The sequence below is a fragment of the Zalophus californianus genome, chromosome 8, assembly GCF_009762305.2.
Source record: "Zalophus californianus isolate mZalCal1 chromosome 8, mZalCal1.pri.v2, whole genome shotgun sequence".
Classification (NCBI taxonomy): Eukaryota; Metazoa; Chordata; class Mammalia; order Carnivora; family Otariidae; genus Zalophus; species Zalophus californianus.
Window position 1 is genome coordinate 54,528,541 of NC_045602.1, and position 20,992 is coordinate 54,549,532.

At 40.0% G+C, this 20,992-nt stretch overlaps 1 long non-coding RNA gene across 3 annotated transcripts in view; it reads right to left on the reverse strand.

Moving 5' to 3' along the window:
* The window catches only part of LOC113937242, a 55,655-nt gene that overhangs the window by 27,242 nt on the left and 7,421 nt on the right, over positions 1 to 20,992 (reverse strand). The window contains exons 3-7 of one of the 3 annotated variants that reach the window (XR_003524560.1): positions 12,177 to 12,235; positions 8,254 to 8,424; positions 7,836 to 7,960; positions 7,271 to 7,452; positions 1,389 to 1,567 (exon numbers count right to left, since the gene is read on the reverse strand). This is a non-coding gene — a long non-coding RNA (uncharacterized LOC113937242). Of the gene's footprint in view, positions 1 to 1,388; positions 1,568 to 7,270; positions 7,453 to 7,835; positions 7,961 to 8,253; positions 8,425 to 12,176; positions 12,236 to 20,992 lie in introns of those variants that run through there. The other 2 variants (XR_003524558.1, XR_003524559.1) reach the window with 2 other exon arrangements.

Genomic DNA, 20,992 nt, shown 5'->3' on the forward strand with positions numbered 1-20,992 from the left:
ATAAATTGTGGTCTATTTATACAAATGGAGCCCAGCAGTGAAAATGTTGACAGCACAGTCAACTGACACAATAGGGATGAAATTTAGAAACACAATGCTGAATTTAAAAAAAAAGGTTAAGTCCAGCTCTAAGTTCTTCCCATTTCATTTTCCCTCCCTTCCCTGATGAGCACTGAGTGTTATATGCAACTGATGAATTACTGAACTCTACATCTGAAATTAATGATGTACTATATGTTGGCTAATTAGAATTTAAATAAAAAATAAAAAAGGTAAGTCACAAGTGGTTGTGTATAATACGATGCTACTTTTTAAAAGCTCGAAAACCACACTAAAACTATAGCTTTAAGGACATTTACCTATGTGGTAAAGGCTATTTTACACACCTAGAGGGTGATAACCACATAATGGTGATTTCTGTGGGGGTTAGGCTGGAGAAGGAATGAGTAGAAGCGAACAGGTCACTTCAAAGACATTGGTAGTGATGGAGCTTCAAAGTGGCATGGTGGCTTATGTTATTATTACACATTATAACATATATGCCTTATTTATACATTTTATGCATCAAGTATTACATAATAAAATAAAAAAAAAATAGTGAGGGTGTGGCTCAAAGCCAGATTGCCTGGATATCAGTCCTGGTGCTGCTACTAAACTGGTTGTATGACTTTAGATAAATCCCCTAATCCCTTAAATCGCAGGATTCTCACCCTTAAAATGAGGACAATAATAGTTCCCACCTCTTAGAGTTGTTATGAGGCTTATATAAGATAAAACTTGTAGAGCATTTATTAAATGCTCAGTAAATGTAAGGAGCAATTATTGTGATTACTCTGATTTCGGGATTCACCCTCCCTTTGGTCACGGTGTGCAATCAAGCTATGCCCATGATGATCTACTCATTTTCACATCTCCTCTTTTATGCCCAAATCCTTACCCTTTTCTCTCCACTCCCTCATACAAATGAGAGCACGAGCAGCATCCAGGGCTTGTCTGACAGAGCATTTAAAAGCACGTATATGGATGCTAAGAAGGGAACCCTAAGCATAAAGGGACAGAATATTCTTTGTGTTAAGACCCAGCAGATGTGGCTTTTGCTTTAGAATGTGTTTGGATGGTACTGTTTGGCCCTTTATACAACTCTGAATGACTAATTTCTAAGCAATGCATCCGTAGGGTTACAACCAGGACATTCAACTCTGACTAAATAAAATAAAATGACATCCCCTTAGGGAGATTTGGATGTTGGTGGTCTGAATGGGTTGGGGAAAATGCTTCCAGAACTGGGATTCCTGAGGAATAATGAATGCATGGTTGGTTAGCGCAGTCTGACAAACACTGCTAAAATCCTGGCAGCAAAAGTCTTGAGCTGAAAGGGTCTGTTTCATTGTGCCCCAGGGACTGGAGAAAAATAAGTACAAAGTCACCCTTTCCCTCAACTTTCTTCTTTTTTTAGCTCTAGTATATAGCACAGGCTGCTTGCATCTGGCTCAGGAACTAGGCATTTTGCAACATGTTTTGGAGTGCTTCTCTTTGTGTTCTCCGGAACTGCAGCTGGTTTCCTTGGCTGGAAACAGAGATGGAAAGAGAAGCTCATATCTAGCTGCCTTCACTCTCCTCCAAACCCCTAACTCTCAGTAAATACAATCCATGGCGTGATGCCTAATGTGGTTCTTCCGTCCATGCCTGCCAGCTTCCAATTCTTTCTCAGACTTAAGATATGTTGAAGTCTGTATTAGTATGGGTTCTCCAGAGGAACAGAAACAATAGGAAATAATAAAGATATATAGAAAGAGATTTAGAATGAGGTACGGGCTTACATGATTATGGGGAATGAGAAGTCCTGTGATTTGCAGTTGGCAAGCTGGAGGCCCATGAAAGCCTCCAGTCCCAACATGAAGGCCTGAGAGCCAGGAGTGTCATTGTCAGTGGACAGGAGATGGATGTACCAATTCCAGCACTGTGTTGGGATGGAGCCCAACACAGTGCTTGAACTCACACCCATGAGATTAAGACCTGAGCTGAGATCAGATGCTTAGCCGACTGACCCACCCAGGTGCCCCTATCATTCCCAATTTTTGAACACTTTGCATTTCATGTGGTCTCAGACCACATCTTTTGAAAAATGTATTTATTTCCATGCCCCTATGGTCCAGTCTACAGGCAGAAAGAACCACACCCTACAGGAGTGAAGTACTCTACACCTCCAGTCATTGTAACATGGATAAGGGAGGACCCCAGTGGGGATATTTTCAACAAGCCAAGTGTTGTTCACTGTGTTGCAAATAGAATTAAGGGCCTCTCAATTACTCTTTCTGTAGGAGGAGATTTCATTAATGTCCTATCCAGATATCATTTCTCCTTTCATTTCATTTCTTTGTCCAGATAATTGGTGGTTATATACTGTTCCTCTTGCTTGTTTAACCCAACTTGCTTTACCTATTTTTTCCTTCTTCCCACTAACAAACGTAGCCTTTATCATACAGATGTAATATACTGTTTTGAAAAAAATCCCCAGGCTGAATGCTGGGCTTGTGACAAAAGAGTTCTAGCCCAGCCTTCTCTTCCCACCAGCTCCCCATTCCCTACCATCATGCTCCTTCCAAAGAAAAGTATCTTTGCAGTTAGAAATCACAGATTTTACACCAATTAGTTATTAAAATTGTCTCTTAAACCTTAAGAGTGGCTTAAAGGTAGCTGTAATTTCAATTCAAGACTATCTATGATTTATTTCATACCAACTAAGTGTCAGACCGTGCAGGGCATCAACATGAATAATCTTATTTAATCCTTACAACTGACCTGCAAGGCAGACAATTGTGTTCGGTTGTTTGGAAACTTTTGTTCTAAATTATTTTGTCCTTAACCTCACTTAAAAAGCAATAATTTAGCTTTAATTTTGTATAGATAATAACATATACACAAAATCTAAAGGCAATGGAAATATGGCCAGTCCAAAATGAGATGTATTATAAGTGTAAACTACACACTGGATCTTGAAGGATTAATATGGAAAAAAAGGAATGGAACATGTCTCATTAATAAGTTTTTATATTGATTGCATGTTAAAATGACAATATTTTGCATATATTGGGCTAAATAAAATTGATTATTAAAATTAAATTCACCTGTTTTTTTTTTAATGTGACTACCAGAAAAATTTAAATTACATATATGGCTTGTATTGTACTTCTATTATATAGCGCAGTGCTGAAATATTCAGGAAGAGGAAACTACTCCTTTGAAGACTCAAAGGGAAGACTTAAAGAAAGTGGAGGCAAAGGTGCATGACATGTGATATAGAGCAAGCTCTCCGTAAATAACAGGGAGGGGATGAACTGATTTTCTCTATGTTAACATTTAGTTCTTGTTAAGGATGAGGAAGTTGACTTGAGACTATGGCTTGTCTTCTACCTTCAGTCAGGTACAGGTATTCTCCTTTCACATCCATGGCACTTCCTATTCAGCTCTACCAGAACCCTTCGGCTAGTGCCCCACCCCACCCCCAATCTGGGCATTGCCTGCCTCCTGCAAAGACTCACACTCCTCAGTCACAATCTTGGGGGATTTAAGACTATTTCATTTTGTTCCCACAGTCCTTTTCCTTTTATGAAAACCTGGCCCTTGGACTCTATGAGCTTATGATTTAGAAAACAAGTATGGATGAATATCTTTTAGGGTAAGGAAATCTAAGCCTTCCATATATAAATGTTTAGTTGATTTACAATGAGCCTAAAGTTGAAATCAATATAGATGGTGTCTTGGACAGAATTCCTTAGAAGCAGAGCTTGACATGGGGACTTGGGTACACATGATTTATTGAAGGAGTACTCTTCAGAAAAATAAATGATAGATAGATAGATAGATGGATAGGAGGCAGGGAGGCAAGATAGGGAAGCAGGATAGGGAAGGGGAAATTGCTGAGCATGGACTTCACCTAGGTGAAATCTAACCTTAGCCTGAGCCATAGTGGGTAGACTCTGGAGCTGTGCTGTCCAAGAGAAGTTACTACAGTGTTGGAAGTGTTCTATGTCATTGGCATTGTCCAGTATAATTACCACTAGCTACATATGACCATTGAGTATACGAAATATGGCTAGCATAACTGACAAACTTATTTTTAAATTTAATTTAAATTTGACAGGGCACCTGGGTGGCTCAGTTGTTAAGCATCTGCCTTCGACTTGGGTCATGATCCCAGGGTCCTGGGATCGAGCCCCGCATCGGGCTCCCTGCTCCGTGGGAAGCCTGATTCTCCCTCTCCCACTCCTCCTGCTTATGTTCCCTCTCTCACTGTGTCTCTCTCTGTCAAATAAATAAATAAATAAATAAAATCTTTTAAAAAAATTTAAATTTGAAGAGTTTTACATGGCTAATGTCTACCATGTCAGACAATATAGTTCTGTAGTATAAGCCTCAAGACAGAGCAGGGAGGAGGGGGCTGACCCCTTGTGCTCTCATTGGTTGTGGGCTGCCCCAGCCTTGGTGGGAGGGTCGATGGGGCATAATTTCCTAGCCAAGGCTGTCAGCAGTGGACATTCACACAGCTGAGGGGTAGGTGTACTGGCTAAGTAAAAGGGATGAGGCACACCCCAATGCCTGCTATTCGTTAGTTCTCAACTGGATCATCCTGACATCTTATTTTCATCACTCCTCATGGATTCTCCAAGAACTAAATTGTAGCCATAGAATAACCAACACCAAGAACTGGCCATGGCTTCATGCCCCAAACAAACTTCCTAATCCCCAGAGCTGTTGGTTCCTCTCCACCCCATTCTCAAATCTTCCCTGGCAATTCTACTGGTTTGCTGGTCCCAGGAGGAGAGTCATGATGTTTTGCATAAGTATGCAGAAGGAATTTTTCTGTGGGCTTCTGATTATTAGCTTTTTCAGCCATAGAGAGGAAATCTATTTGATTTTACAATATCTACTAACCCAACATCTCTAAAAGAGAAGAAAAAACAAAAACAACTTTGCCCTTTTCCACACCGAGGTGTCATAGATGTGAGGTTATAAACAAGGAAACCTGAGTTCATGTTTTATTTATATCTATTACACTTGATTTATGGCATTGGAAAACATATTCAGCTTAATTTATGCAGGAATTAACTTTGGTAGAGATTAATTTTGGATCTATGGCCCCTTCCTAAAGTATATCATCTCTTTTCATAACCTTGGCTTGCAGACAGAGATGGTAGTAAGTGAAAAAAGAAAAAGAGAGAAAGAAAAGGAAAAACAAAACCAAAAAACTTCCAAAGGGAAATACTTTAAGTCTTTAAAATGAGAATAACAAGATGTTTCAGAATTAGGATAACTTTAGAGTTCATTGATAGAGCCAGAATTCAGAATTTATATAATGGTTCTTTCTACTGAGTTCAGCCATTCAATAGAAAGTTTTAGATGAAATACATAATGGAAGGTTTTATTTTTTTTAAAGATTTTATATATTTATTTGACAGAGAGAGACAGCGAGAGAGGGAATACAAGCAGGGCAGTGGGAGAGGGAGAAGCAGGCTTCCTGCTGAATAGGGAGCCAGATGCGGGGCTCAATCCCAGGACCCTGGGATCATGACCTGAGCTGAAGGCAGGCACTTAACGACTGAGCCACCCAGGCACCCCCATAATAGAAGGTTTTAGAAGAAAAATAAAAATCGGACCATGGCACATATTAATACTTAATATTAAGAAATTAAGAACTATGAAATATTTAATCAGCATTACACTTGCGATAGCTATATCTTTATAGGTCACCAGGTATATGTGTGTGTGTGTGTGTGTGTGTGTGTGTGTGTGTGTGTGTGTGTGTGTGTGTGTGTGTGTGGAGAGGGAAGGGATGGGAAGGAGAGGGAAATCACTGTGTCAAAAAAAATCAAAGGGAGGCCCCTGGCTGGCTCGGTAGAGCACGTGACTCTTGATCTCAGGGTCGTGAATTCAAGCCCCAAGTTGGGTGTAGAGCTTATTTAAAAAAAAAAAAAAACCTTAAAAAAATCAAAGGGAAGCACAACATATAGCTTTGAGCTTCTTGACAGTCAAGGGAAAAAGGGAACAATGTCATGCCTAATAAAAGAAAGTATATTAGTTTGCCAAGAGGAACTAATTTTGTTTTTGTTTCAGAATGTTGTCTATTTAAAAAAACAAAGCTGTTGGGGCACCTGGGTGGCGCAGTCCTTAAGCATCTGCCTTCGGCTAAGGTCATGATCCCAGGGTCCTGGGATCAAGCCCTGCATGGGGCTCCCTGCTCTGTGGGAAGCCTGCTTCTCCCTCTCCCACTCACCCTGCTTGTGTTTCTTCTCTCGCTGTGTCTCTCTCTGTCAAATAAATAAATAAAATCTTAAAAAAAAAAGCTGTCTTTATTAAAAAAAAACAACCAAAAACCAAAAACCAAAACAAATAAACAACATAGATTATGTCTTTTTTTCTTTTCTTAGCTCCCAAACATCTTTATTGCCTATACCTGGCCCATTTCACTCACTGGCACTACCTGCCTGGCCCTGGCTGATACCTGTGATTGTGACCCCTGGGCCTGAGGATGCCATTCAGAGCTGGTCATACCTGCCTCTTCCTGTTCAAGCCTCAGGTCAGTCAGTGCCACCAGACAGATAGAGGAGGAGACAGAGTGAGTTGTCCCCTACCCTTCCCAAGGCAGATGACACCCTCTCTCCACAGCTGTATTGTTTTCACAACTCTCTTTTCCTGAGCCCCTGGCACTATCATCACCCCAGCAGCCAGCCGGCAGCCAGAACTCCAGGCCGCCTCTGGTGATGGGACGGGGTGCCAAAGGAGGGTGTCTGGGGGAGAGGGCACCAAAAACCTCTTCCCTCATAGATGGGGTCTTGTCTGTTAATTTGTACTTGAAGGCAGGGAATTCTACCTGGCTATGTGTTTTATTGGACAAAAGTGGAGAGTATATAATATTAAGTCATCGTTCTGTAGATTATCTGACCAAGTGAGTGATTCTGGTTTGCTGCTAGACTGTGTCGCTGGCAGTTGCCTGGTTTAGTTCTGAAAGGGAGAACAAATCTCTCTCCTTCACCAGCACTCCACAAAAAGCAATGCAGGAAGCTTAGTCAAGTGCGCAAATCTCTACTATGAACTTTTCTGCCACATATGGGGGAATTACTGGCCCTTGAAAGCTATCACAAACAGATAAGAAGCAGGGTTATAACATGATTTGACATGGAGTTTTGATGGGTCCCACTCAGAAATGTGGAAAGTGCAGCTTTAAAGGCACCATTTCAGGAGATTAAGATTTGAAATTGTGTTGCTTTACCTTGCTGTGTTCTTTCCACAGGCTTTTCCTTAGGTCTTGCCCTGGAGTTCTTTTTTTTCTTCCTTTCTTTCCCTAGTGTACATATGAAGGTTTGTAATGCTTCATGCTTTAAGACTTGAGGAAAACTGAGTAAATTTAATGAGACTGACTTCATAGTCACTGGCTCCACATGCATTCGCTTGCTGTGAAGAGAAAAGCATGTGAGGAAAATATATTGCCACTGAAGGAACGGATCTGTCTCCAGTATAACTGCTCATTTTTATCCATCCCTTGTGTCTTACCAGAGTAGATTACTAAAGAAGCTAGCCCTGCAGCATGAAGCCCTCTCAGCCACAGCTCTTCAGGGTGGGCCGCATCTCTAGGCCTCCTCACTCTCCACCCCACACACACCAGCAATAGCTTGGTGAACACCAATTCCCTGGGTCCCTTCTCAATTCCCTGACATTCCCTGAGCATCTCACAAAGCTTGAGTCCCTGGGCTCTTGGCAGTTGAAACAAAACCTAAAAGAAATGCACTAAGCTCTGCAACCAGTATGCTAAACCCCTCCACAGAAAGAGGCCAAACCCTTCCGTTTCCAGTCACATGAATGCTGGCGCCACTGGCTCAGATCCCTGGAGAAGTTGAGCCCAAACTTTATGTCCAGAAGGGGAGAGCAGATTTAGTCCTTAGTGCAGAGCCACTTCTATTTCCTGAGAAGAAATGAGGAAGCAATCACTCACATCAGACTTTCTAGAGCAATCCTGTTTTGAGCTTTCTTATTTTGTGGGCTATAAAAAAAGCTCTTCTGTCCTTATTAGAGCACATGCTCGACCTGTGCCTGGGGGTGGCGGTGAAGAGATTGGGGAAAAGGTAGGTCTAGGAGCTAACAGAAATTGAGGTTGGAGAACTGCTCATATTATTTCTGGGAAGTCCACTGCAATTATTAGGGCAATGTGTTATGAGGAAGAGCTGTGGACCGGGACTACAGTTGAAACTTCCTTACCTGTTTAGCACACTCTCAGTCTTGTCAGTTAAACAAAAATTGGGGCTCTGACAGGTGTGGAGAAGGAAGAAGAATGGCAGGGTGTGGAGCTCCTATGAAGGCCTGAAACCTCTAGCAGCATCAAATAGGTTGTAATGTACAGGTAGAGGCTTTCCAAATGGCCCTGGGGACCTGGGATAGAGATTGGGAGGGAAAGAGAGACTCAACAAAGGAAGGTCTGGGACAAACTCTGCCTATTCTATTGTTTTACTTAAACCAGCCTTAATCCCTGGGGTTGAACTGCATAATGAACAAAAATCTTACCAGGACTAAATAATCCCCTAAGATATTGATCCCAATGATGTGACACGTTGCCAGGAGCTTTCGTCAGGCCTGGTGTGGTTTTGACAATATGGCCCCAGTCTGTCTTTCTCAGGTCATCTTTTTCCACCCTCCCATCAATCCCTTGCTCTTGTCCTTCCCCATTCCCAGGCAGACCCTGAAGTTACACAGCTGTGCTGACAGTGTTCTCACTCCCTGGCAGAAGTCTTCTCTTCACTCTCTAAAGAAGTTCATTATCTGTTCTTCATGTTCCCTGTCAAGTTCCTTCTACAATTATTTTCTAGATCCCCATACAAAATTAATCCCATCCTTTGAATTTCCATTTTTATGCTACTCTAGCATATGTTGGATTATGATGATTTCTTTATTGGTTTTGCTCTGCTGGATCATGTATGCTTTAAGTGGAGGGGTGGGGGAGACGAAAGTTAAGTTTCGTTGCCTTGTCCTGAATTAAATTAAATGAAAAGTCTGAGATACACAAGTACTGTCTCAGTATTTGGTAGGTGTTAATAAAAGGAGGAAGAGAATAGGGGTAGAGAAGCTCTATCTCTGTTAACAATGTTGCATGCTGGCATACATACATATTCATATATGTATGTGTGTGTGTGTGTGTGTGTGTGTGTGTACAGATACCCAAATATAAATATATAGAAGTACTTACTATGTACCATATACTGTGCTAGGCAATTTTACATGAATGTTTTTATTTAATCCTCATAAAGGGTCTGTTGTAAAGGTGAGGAAATAGAAATGATTAAGGATTTAAGTAATTTGCTCAAGATCACATAGCTAGTAATAGGCATAAATTCAAATTCAGATAGTCTGACTCCAGAGCCCAAGATTTAATCTGTTATTATTAGTTACCTCTCTTTATCATACCTGTAATGGACAGCTCTCATTTTCTTGGCTGCCTGCCTCCCACTTTATTTATTTATTTATTTATTTATTTATTTATTTATTTATTTATTTGCCTCCCACTTTAGAAGCTGAGAAGTCCAGCCATTGTCCCAGCTTCGATTGTAGCTAGAATGTAGGCACCTGACCCAGGCTTGACTAAACAGATGCACCTACTAGTGACTTTGAACTGGGAGCTGGTAACATAAAGAGGCAGAGACAGTGAAGAATTCAGAGGCAATGAGGTGGTGATAGCAGAAGGAGCACCATTCAAAGTCCACTGTCTGTGGCTGCCTGGTAACCTGCAGCATTCATTGTTTAGTGGTAGGGGCAGTAGTGGTGGTTTCCTCCCTAGATGGGTAGGGTGGTATGCTCTTGGCTGGGGTCCACTTGCTGCCTTCCTCCCTTGTCTGGTCTTCTTTTCTAGCCTGGTTCCAGTCATGTTGGAAACTCCTTGAACTATTTAATAACTCAGCAAAAAAAAAAAAGTATATATATATATTCTTTTCCCCCGCTGCTTAATCAACCAGAGTTAGTTTCTGTTGTTTGTAGCCAAGACCCCTGGCTGGTATAATATCCAAACCCATTATCTTGAATATAGGTTGACTGCCACATACACCATTCATATCTGGAAAAAAACAAAACAAAACAAATATGGATCCAGAATTTCATGAAAGTTCAACTGAGTGGAGGATGAAGGTGGCAGATTGTGTATCATTGGGAAGAATTTCTAGGTCATTTATCTGACTACCTATTTATGATTCATATTGCAGTTTGCATGGATAAATATGAGACTTTTTGGTATGTTGCTACTAAACTAGAATCCAGAAATGGATTTTTACCTTCCAAGTGTAATTTGATTTCCAGGCCTAACTGTGAGCTTTAAACATTTTGTGATGAATTTTGCTTTTGAATAATAATAAGAAAAAATACTAAATATCTTTCTTGATCGTTATAGGAAAAATGGCTTCCCAAAACTGGAGTACTTACAACACTAAGATCACAGAGGAAGTTGAATTGCTGAATTATTTGATATAATCTAACTCATTAGAGTCTTAGTTTCTGAGATGGAAGAGGATATGATAGTTTACATAAAGATTATTGATAAATTCCAAGATGAAATTCACTTTGAAGAGAATGAAATGTGGTTGGGTGTAACTAATCTCTCTGGCCTAATTCAATGAGGGAGTTGTGTTTGCAGTTTGACAAATGGGTTATAATTACAAGGCATCTTGGAACTTCTGGAAGAAGCTACTGCTTTGGATGGCCAAGTGGTCTACTGAGATGTCAGATATTAGACAGGAATAAACCTTACAGAGGCCAGGGCTTTGACCTTGGTAAGTCTAGACATACTAACATAATTATCATCACTCTAATCAGATTATAAGTAAACACACACTCTACAAAGCAAAGAATCTCATGGGGTTATTTGGAAGATGATGAAAAGCTGCTTTCTATTTCTACTGAGGACACAACAGGAAGAAACGGGGTGGTTTGTAGCATAAGAGACTTTGGGAAGATTAATGGTTCTAAACCAGGATTAATTTGGAGACATTTTTGGTGGAAGGGAGAGGGAGGGTGTTACTGGCATCTAGTAGGTAGAAGCCAGGGATGCTGCTAAACATCCTATAATTTATAGGACAACCCCCACAACAAAGAATTATCTGGCCCCAAAATGTCTAATAGCGTCAAGCCTGGGAAACCCTGAGTTAGACGTAAGGAAAAAATTTCTGATTCTGAAATTATATAAATAGTGAAATGGGTTTACAGGTCCAGGACTAGTGTGAGGTGAGTGAAGTATTTGCTTTAAGGTGCAAAATTTAAGTGCCAAAAACCTCAATTATCAAGATAAATAATATAAAAAAACCAAAATCAATGCAAAAAATCCATGATGAGCAATATAACAAAATTTTAAATAAAGACAGGATTCAACAGAGAAGGCATTTGGGTAGGCGAAGTTGAAATATTATTTATCTTGATTCCTAAGGCTTTGGAACCCCCTCCCCTGGCCCCCTTTAAGTTTGTGCCTGAAGGCAAGTGCCTCATTCCCCTCCTCCTAGTCCTAGCCTGTTGGATTATTAAGGGTATGCAATTGTTTTAGCTAAAGGGTGATTTGATTTGATTATTACTAAAATGGGTTAGTCAGGTCTGGGATTAAAGGTAAATGGGAAGGTCTTTCCAGCTCTAGAATTTTAGATCTTAGTGACTACATTAAGTAAGGAAGCAATCCCTGTATTAAGCCCCATAGAATTTCCCTAACATGGGTTTTTAATTTCTCTGACTTATAGTCTGGCCTTGATTAGCCAAGATCACCTTCATTATGAATGGTAATATATGAATGGGATCCCAAAGAAATACGTGGCATTAATTGTGGTCTTAAGAAATACTCTTCTGTTGTAACTCACCCTTCCTGGAAAATAACCCTTGTATGATTTTTCCATTTTACTTAGCAAGTAAACTATTCTTGTTTCTTATCCTCTTCTCTCCCCAATCCCACTTCACCTCAAAACCAGCTAAGTATTCTTTTCTGGGCTCCACTGATACTGACATTCTATATCATTTGCCCCTTTTGTCTCCCAAAATGCCTTAGATGGAATTTTTTTTTTTTGGTGAGAGAGAAGATTTTAAATATTTCTTCTTCTAATTGGCTGGGAAACTTGTCTATATCTAATTACTAAGTTTATGTATGTGGGATATAGAGTACTTACAACATAACGCTGACCCCCTCAGAAATGCCAGATGAAAGATTCAAAGACAATTTATTGTCCTGGGCAGGGAAAGATAGACAGTTATAAAGAATTACAGTAATATTACTAATTAGGAGATATGTGGTCTTGGATCCATATCAGAACAAACACCCTAACCATTATAGATTGCTTTCCATTAATTTCCCTGGTTTCGGTCTATGTGCAACTAGCCTGTTAGAGTACCTGCATTCAGCAAATGTACTCGTGCATAAAGTAACTGGATATGGGACCTACCACTTCCCCACATCCTGTCACTTAATCTGACATATGTACAATTCCTTTTGATCTATGCTAACCATCTTTATCTCAATGCAGATCTCAGCTTCCTATCTGTTATTTTTTAAAAAATGCTTTAATCAGAGGGTAGTGACAAGTTGGGTTGAATTACAGGGTTTGGGTTTAGGATTTTTTTTTTCATTCTGTTAAAAACAAAACAACTTCAAACTTGGGCTCCTTCTTCCTAACCATTTAGTCATAGCTATTGTGATTAGCTATTTTGAGTTTATTTCTTGAACAAAGAACAAAAAGAAAGAAGAGAAAAAGGAACTAAGGAACTAAGTGGTAGGGGGGTAGATGAAGAATGATTCTAATATCATTTGAATTGCCAAATCTAGACATATCCAAATGTTTTCTTCTCTTTTTTTCCCTTTTCCATTCCTTTTCTTTTTCATTTTTGGTTCAGAGGTGAACAGAAGTTCATGTGTGTCTGTCCGCTGCTTTAATTGTCTAGGATTTGGGACTCAGCTGTGTGAGATGTGAGCTTTGCAGAAAATCCACCAGGAGAGGGCAGTATGGAGCACTGAGTGGAATGGGTGTTGCCCTGGGGAAGAAGTCGCTTTACTATTAAACATTTTGGCTAATGACAGGTCATAGGATCTAAATTGTATGTGGCAAGGTTTTCCAATTCACAAAATGGTGATGACAATGCTTAAAGTTTCCTTTATAATAAACTGTATACATGAATATTAAGTTTGTGGACTACCTATTATTCTGTTGCAGAAAGAAAAACCCCAAACCAACAAACAAACAAAAAAGCTATGTCCCCTAGAAAATCTTAGTTAGACCTTTGGAAAGAAAATCAAATGAGACAAATGAGGTATTTGTTCTCTTTTTTAACTATAGAATGCCTTTTCTCTAAACAAATGTTACTCCACCTATTTTATAATCATATCCTGGCCAGTTGTGCAGTTAATTTTCTTCTCAAGATTATATATATTTTTTACAACAGACTTCCAAGTCCAAATAAAAGAAAACAGCTTTTTAAAAAAGTATATTGAAATGTAGCATGATATTCAATTAAAGAGGTTATTTATTTATTTTTTAAAAAAGATTTTATTTATTCATTTGAGAGAGAGAGCACAAGCAGTGGGGAGAGGCAGAAGGAAAGGGAGAAGCAGACTCCCCACTGAGCTGGAAGCCCAACATGGGACTCCATCCCAGGATGCAGAGATCAAGACCTGAGCCGAAGGCAGACGCTTAACCATCTGAGCCACCCAGGTGCCCTAAAGGAGTTATTTAATCCAGCCATTGTTTCAGCACGTTTGTGTTTATAACTAGCTAAGCCATTTTTAGTTCTTAGGTAGAAATGAAATGATTAGGTCTTTCAAGCAACCACTTGCAGGACTTGGACACCAAAGCTTTAAGATATGGGAACTCTGCAGAACCACAGAGGAAAATAGGAAATATTCCTGTAGGTTCCTTGAAGACAAGATACAAGGGTGGTACCAAGATGGATACGTCATTTTGTTTTGTGAACCTCAGAGAAGGAGAGAGGAAGTTTGCAAAGCATTTCCATGCTTCTCATTGCATAGATGATTTTAACAGAAGATTCTGCTCACAGTGCTCAATAAATGAGGAGATGTCAAGAATAAGGCTCTTAAAGGTTATGTGAGGGCTTGATGCGAGCCAATACGTGAGATTCTGGTTCTTTGCTGTAGCTGGTGGATTCTCTGTGTATTTTATCAAGCTTTCAGGACTGCTTACTTTGAGACAGGGAATCAGAAGCAGTGTGAGGAGTCATGGCTTCTAAATTATGCTTCTTAAACATCTGTTTATTCTTGTTGTTTCAAATTAGTGCTTTCAGTACTGATACTTCCAACATGGCCCCCTTCTAGAGGGGTGGAGAATATAGGGCAAAGTCAAGGAGTCTTTTCTACTGAGAATCTGCCCTTGCCCCCTGAAGAAGGGTGAGGAAACTGAGTAGGGAGTATGATGCCAGGGTAAAATAGAGCAACTATCATACATGACAGGTGAGGAAAAGTTTCAAATCCAAATACTTATTAAGTAGTGAACACAATTATTTAAGGTCAGAAGAACTTTATACTATTCTTTTTTTTTTCTTCTTAAAAATGACATTTAAAAAAAAGATACTATTTATTTGAGAGAGAGAGAGCATGTGATGGAGGAAGGGCCAAGGAAATATCAAGTGGAATCTCAAGCAGACTCCACATCAAGCATGGAGCCTAACACCGGGCTCCATCCCATGACCCCAAGATCAGGACCCCAGTGAAAATCATTAGTTGGATGCTCAACCGTCTGAGCCATCCAGGCACCCCTTAAAAATGGCATTTTAATTTGATTATGTAGCTATTAATTTAATTTAATTTTTTTTTAGCTATTAATTTTAAAAAAGCTGATATTGGAAACATTAACTTGGAACTAGGTTTTCTGTTGTTTTATATTAAAAAAAAAGAATAATATAGTGAATCTCCTGTGTGAACTTCAGCCATGAGATCTGAACCAATATGTCTAGAGAGCAAAGAAAAATGGGAAAATCTTCACATAAATATTGGCTTAAATAGCAGAGATGGGGTTCTTTGTGGAGAAATAAGATACTCTAGCATTTATTTAAGTGTGTCTGTTCTGTCCAAATCAGTTATGAGGGCAATTATGGAGTTCCTTTAAATTGGCCCTGTTTCTCGTTGGTCTTGAGAATCAAGGCCACAGACTGCAGTGAAAGCTTTTCCAGATACTCCTCCCTGTGAGGGGGTGAGTGAGAGGAACCATGGAACATGTCTGGAAATAGAGCTTTAGAATTCCTTCAGCCTCCCCTAAGGTCAGGAACGTGGCAGTGATGTCCACTCTCACCACTGCTATTCAACATAGTATTAGAAGTCCTAGCCACAGCAATCAGACAACAAAAAGAAATCAAAGGCATCCAAATAGGCAAAGAGGAAGTCAAACTCTCACTCTTTGTAGATGATATGATACTGTATGTGGAAAACCCAAAAGACTCCACCCCAAAACTGCTAGAACTCATACAGGAATTCAGTAAAGTAGCAGGATATAAAATCAATGCACAGAAATCAGTGGCATTCCTATACACCAACAACAAGACAGAAGAGAGACAAATCAAGGAGTCGATCCCATTTATAATTGCACCCAAAACCATAAGATACCTAGGAATAAATTTAACCAAAGAGGCAAAGGATCTGTACTCAGAAAACTATAAAATACTCATTAAAGAAATTGAAGAAGACACAAAGAAATGGAAAAACGTTCCATGCTCATGGATTGGAAGAACAAACATTGTGAAGATGTCAATGCTACCTAGAGCAATCCACACATTCAATGCAATCCTCATCAAAATACCATCCACTTTTTTCAAAGAAATGGAACAATAATCCTAAAATTTGCATGGAACCAGAAGAGACCGCGAATAGCCAGAGGAATACTGAAAAAGAAAAGGAAAGCTGGCGGCATCACAATTCCGGACTTCCAGCTCTATTACAAAGCTGTCATCATCAAGACAGTATGGTACTGGCACAAACACAGACACATAGATCAATGGAACAGAACAGAGAGCCCAGAAATGGACCCTCAACTCTATGGTCAACTCATCTTTGACAAAGCAGGAAAGAATGTCCAGTGGAATAAAGACAGTCTCTTCCACAAATGGCGTTGGGAAAATTGTACAGCCACATGCAGAAGAATGACACTGGACCATTTCCTTACACCACACACAAAAATAGACTCCAAATGGTTGAAAGACCTAAACGTGAGACAGGAGTCCATCAAAATCCTAAAGGAGAACACAGGTAGCAACTTCTTCGACCTCAGCCGCAGCAACTTCTTCCTAGAAACATCGCCAAAGGCAAGGGAAGCCAGGGCAAAAATGAACTATTGGGCTTTCATCAAGATAAAAAGCTTTTGCACAGCAAAAGAAACAGTCCACAAAACCAAAAGACAACCGACAGAATGGGAGAAAATATTTGCAAATGACATATCAGATAAAGGGCTAGTATCCAAAATCTATAAAGAACTTATCAAACTCAACACCCAAAGAACAAATAATCCAATCAAGAAATGGGCAGAAGACATGAACAGACATTTTTCCAAAGAAGACATCCAAAGGGCCAACAGACACATGAAAAAGTGCTCAACATCGCTTGGCATCAGGGAAATCCAAATCAAAACCTCAATGAGATACCACCTCACGCCCGTCAGAATGGCTAGAATTAACAAGTCAGGAAACGACAGATGTTGGCGGGGATGTGGAGAAAGGGGAACCCTCCTACACTGTTGGTGGGAATGCAAGCTGGTGCAACCACTCTGGAAAACAGTATGGAGGTTCCTCAAACAGTTGAAAATAGAGCTACCATACGATCCAGCAATTGCACTACTGGGTATTTACCCCAAAGATACAAATGTAGGGATCCGAAGGGGTACATGCACCCCAATGTTTATAGCAGCAATGTCCACAATAGCCAAACTGTGGAAAGAGCCAAGATGTCCATCGACAGATGAATGGGTAAAGAAGATGTGATATATACACACAATGGAATATTATGCAGCCATCAAAAGGAATGAGATCTTGCCATTTGCAACGACATGGATGGAACTGGAGGGTGTTATGCTGAGTGAAATAAGTCAATCAGAGAAAGACATGTATCATATGACCTCACTGATATGAGGAATTTTCAACCTCAGGAAACAAACTGAGGGTTGCTGGAGTGGTGGGGGGTGGGAGGGATGGGGTGGCTGGGTGATAGACATTGGGGAGGGTATGTGCTATGGTGAGCGCTGTGAATTGTGCAAGACTGTTGAATCACAGATCTGTACTTCTGAAACAATGCAATATATGTTAAGAAAAAAAAAAGAAGATAGCAGGAGGGGAAGAATGAAGGGGAGTAAGTCGGAGGGGGAGACGATGGACTCCGAAAAACAAACAGGGTTCTAGAGGGGAGGGGGTTGGGGGGATGGGTTAGCCTGGTGATGGGCACATACTGCATAGAGCACTGGGTGTTATGCACAAACAATGAATCATGGAACACTACATCAAAAACTAATGATGTAATGTATGGTGATTAACATAACAATAAAAAAATTAAAAAAAAAAATTCCTTCAGCCTCAGAGGACTTGCTCAGGGCAAAATCTCCTAACAAAACAAATTATTAAACACCCACTATGGAGTAGGATGAAACTCCTTTAAGGTATGTTTAATTGAGCCATTAACACATAGTAAGGAACAGCCCAAAGCACTTGCATTTCAACCTCCTGGCTCACTCACTGGGCATACTAGGCATGTCATAACAGCCTCATAAAACACAACAAATTGTCTCTTATTTTGTAATTAACATCTTGTAAAGTTGACAATATGATTATGATTGAATCGAGCCAGAAATGAATTGCCACTTTTATCTGCACATAAGAGTTTCCTCACGGGAACTAAAGGAATAGTGTAGATAAGAAAAGGAGCTGCCCACTATGTGAAGACAAAGCAAAAATAGTGTTATTTTAAGGAGCTCCTTAAAACCTTTAAAGAAGAAAATAACAAAGTAAGGGGGATCTTAGCTCTATGATTCCTTAATCAGCTTAATCAGCTTCCTCTTCCTTAGCATAAGACTGGCTGTGTATATAGCACTAAGGCAGAGTAGGAAGAATCAAGTGCCAGGTGCAATTTTATCTTCTTTTCATAGATTATCTCATTTAATCCTGCCAACCAACCATCAGGAAGATATATAACTACCATCTCCTTTTACTGGTGAGGGAAATGAAGCACAGAGAGGAAAAAGTAACTTGTAGAAGTTCACAAAGTCATTAAGTTCTGTGCTGGGGTTACAAACTGGAATTCTGACTTTGTAGTTGTGCTTTGTACCACTATTACCACACTGCCTTTTTCTTTTTCCTGCTAAACTTTTTTTTTTTTTAAGTAAGCTTTATGTCCAATGTGGGGCTTGAACTAGTGACCCCAAGATCAAGAGTTTGCATGCCCTGTGGACTGAGCCATCCAGGTATCCCTCTGCTAAACTCTTAAAGCAATGCTTCTCAAGTTGGGGTCCAAAGACAAATTTTCAGGAACTCTGGAATTCTGTGAGAATTAGCATTTCTTATGATCTTGCCTTTTGTGAGAATCTGAAAAAAATTAACATAAGCGTGTTCGGGGAATCACATCATAATTGGGTATGGGCCTGTGTTGTAACTTCTTTTTGCCTATGTAAATTCCTGCCTCCTGTGAAGCCACAGACTTGGAGAGAGAAGGATTTAGTCATTAAGGTCACATGCTTCTGACAGTCTTATGACATCATGCTCCATGGAAGGAAGAAAATCTCTAAATACAGTTTGTATACCTTGTTTACATCTCTGTTGGGACCTTTTTCTTTTTTCATTGGCTGCCAATTCTCATTGGCTCTTCTGTTTCCTCAAATTTTTATGTATTTACAATGTAGGAAAAGTGGAGATGCAGGGTTCCCTGCCTTCCCAATATTAATTATCTGTATTCCTACAGTTATGAGGTTGAATAGATTACAAGGATTACTGTAGGATAGGTGCTTTAAAAGAGAAAGATTTGGGGGCGCCTGGGTGGCTCAGTTGTTAAGCGTCTGCCTTTGGCTCAGGTCATGATCCCAGGGTCCTGGGATCCAGTCCCTCATGGGGCTCCCTGCCTGGTGGGAAGCCTGCCTCTCCCTCTCCCTCTCCCACTCCCCCTGCTTGTGTTCCTGCTCTTGCTTTTTCTCTGTCAAATAAATAAATAAAATCTTAAAAAAAATAAAAGAGAAAGATTTGTCTCAAGGGACTAAGTGAGGTCCTTGGGAAAATTGGTACATCCTTCACACACTTCTGCACAAATGAATCTCTTTGTGGTTATGTTGTTAAAGTGAGAGAAGAATGTCATGTCATGCCACCTAATAATTTTGAAATAAACTTTTCATTTGTAATATGTTAGATTTATAGAACAGTTGCAACTATAAGAGTTCTTGTTTACTTCTTACCAGTTTCCCCTAATGTCAATTCTTTTTTTTTTTTTTTAAGATTTTATTTGCTTATTTGAGAGAGAGAGAGATCACATAGGCAGAGGGAGAGGGAGAAGCAGACTCACCACTGAACAAACAGCCCAATGCAGGGCTTGATCCCAGGACCCTAAGATCATGACCTGAGCCAAAGGCATACAGTTAACCAACTGAGCCACCCAGGTGTCCCTCCCCTAATGTCAATTCTTAACTTACATTTATTTGTACACTTGTCAAACTAAGAAATTAACACATATTACTTCTAACTAAACTCTAGATTTTATTCAGATTTCACAAATTTTTCTCAGTTTTTCTGTTCTAGGATCCAATTCAGGATACCACACTGCATTTAGTACCTAATAATTTTGTCAGAAATATTAAATTAAATTAATTTATTCATTTTTAAGATTTATTTATTTGAGAGAGAGAAAGAGACGGAGAGAGAGAGAAAGAGAGAGAGAGCAGTAGGGAGGGGCAGAGGGAGAGGAGAAGCAGACGCCCCACCAAGTGTGGAGCCTGATGCAGGGCTTGATCTCACAACTCTGAGCTCATGACTTGAGCTGAAACCAAGAGTCGGATGCTCAACTGATTGCGCCACTCAGGTGCCCTATGAGAAGTATTTTATTTTATTATTTTTTTTAAAGATTTTATTTATTTATTTGAGAGAGAGAGAGAATGAGAGCCAGAGAGCACGAGAGGGAAGAGGGTCAGAGGGAGAAGCAGACTCCCCGCAGAGCAGGGAGCCCGATGTGGGACTCGATCCCAGGACTCCAGGATCATGACCCGAGCCGAAGGCAGTTGCTTAACCAACTGAGCCATCCAGGCGCCCCTGTGAGAAGTATTTTAAACAAAAATCTCAACCAATACTTGATTCTGCCTTTCTTCATTCTAACAATTAGTGTGTTGCTGTTATAACCAGAATTTTGTTAATATATAATGAAATAAATTTTTTTTTTTTTAGATTTTATTTATTTATTTGAGAGAGAGAGAGAGAGAATGAGAGATAGAAAGCACGAGAGGGAAGAGGGTCAGAGGGAGAAGCAGACTCCCCGCCGAGCAGGAAGCCCGATGTGGGACTCGATCCTGGGACTCCAGGATCATGACCTGAGCGGAAGGTAGTCGCCCAACCAACCGAGCCACCCAGGCGCCCGAAATAAATTTTTAATAATATTTTTTCTTCTAATTTTCAAATGGGAGTACAAATCAAAATATTTCCTACACAATTTACTATCAAATTTTACTTTAACTATGGAAATTTAACTTTAACCAGTCTTTTCATCTTAATATGTTTAGATAACTAGTTGGCTAGAGGGGCTTCTTTAATATACGTAAAACAGGTTATTAGGATCTGTGGATAAAAAGAATAAGTTTGATGTCTGTATAATCAGAACTATGTACAATGTGCATATCAGTTCTTTGAGTTAAAAATTAAGTAATAAGGGGCACCTGAGTGGCTCAGTCGTTAAGCGTCTGCCTTCTTCTCAAGTCATGATCCCAGGGTCCTGGGATCCCAGGGTCCTGGGATCAAGCCCCATATTGGGGTCCCT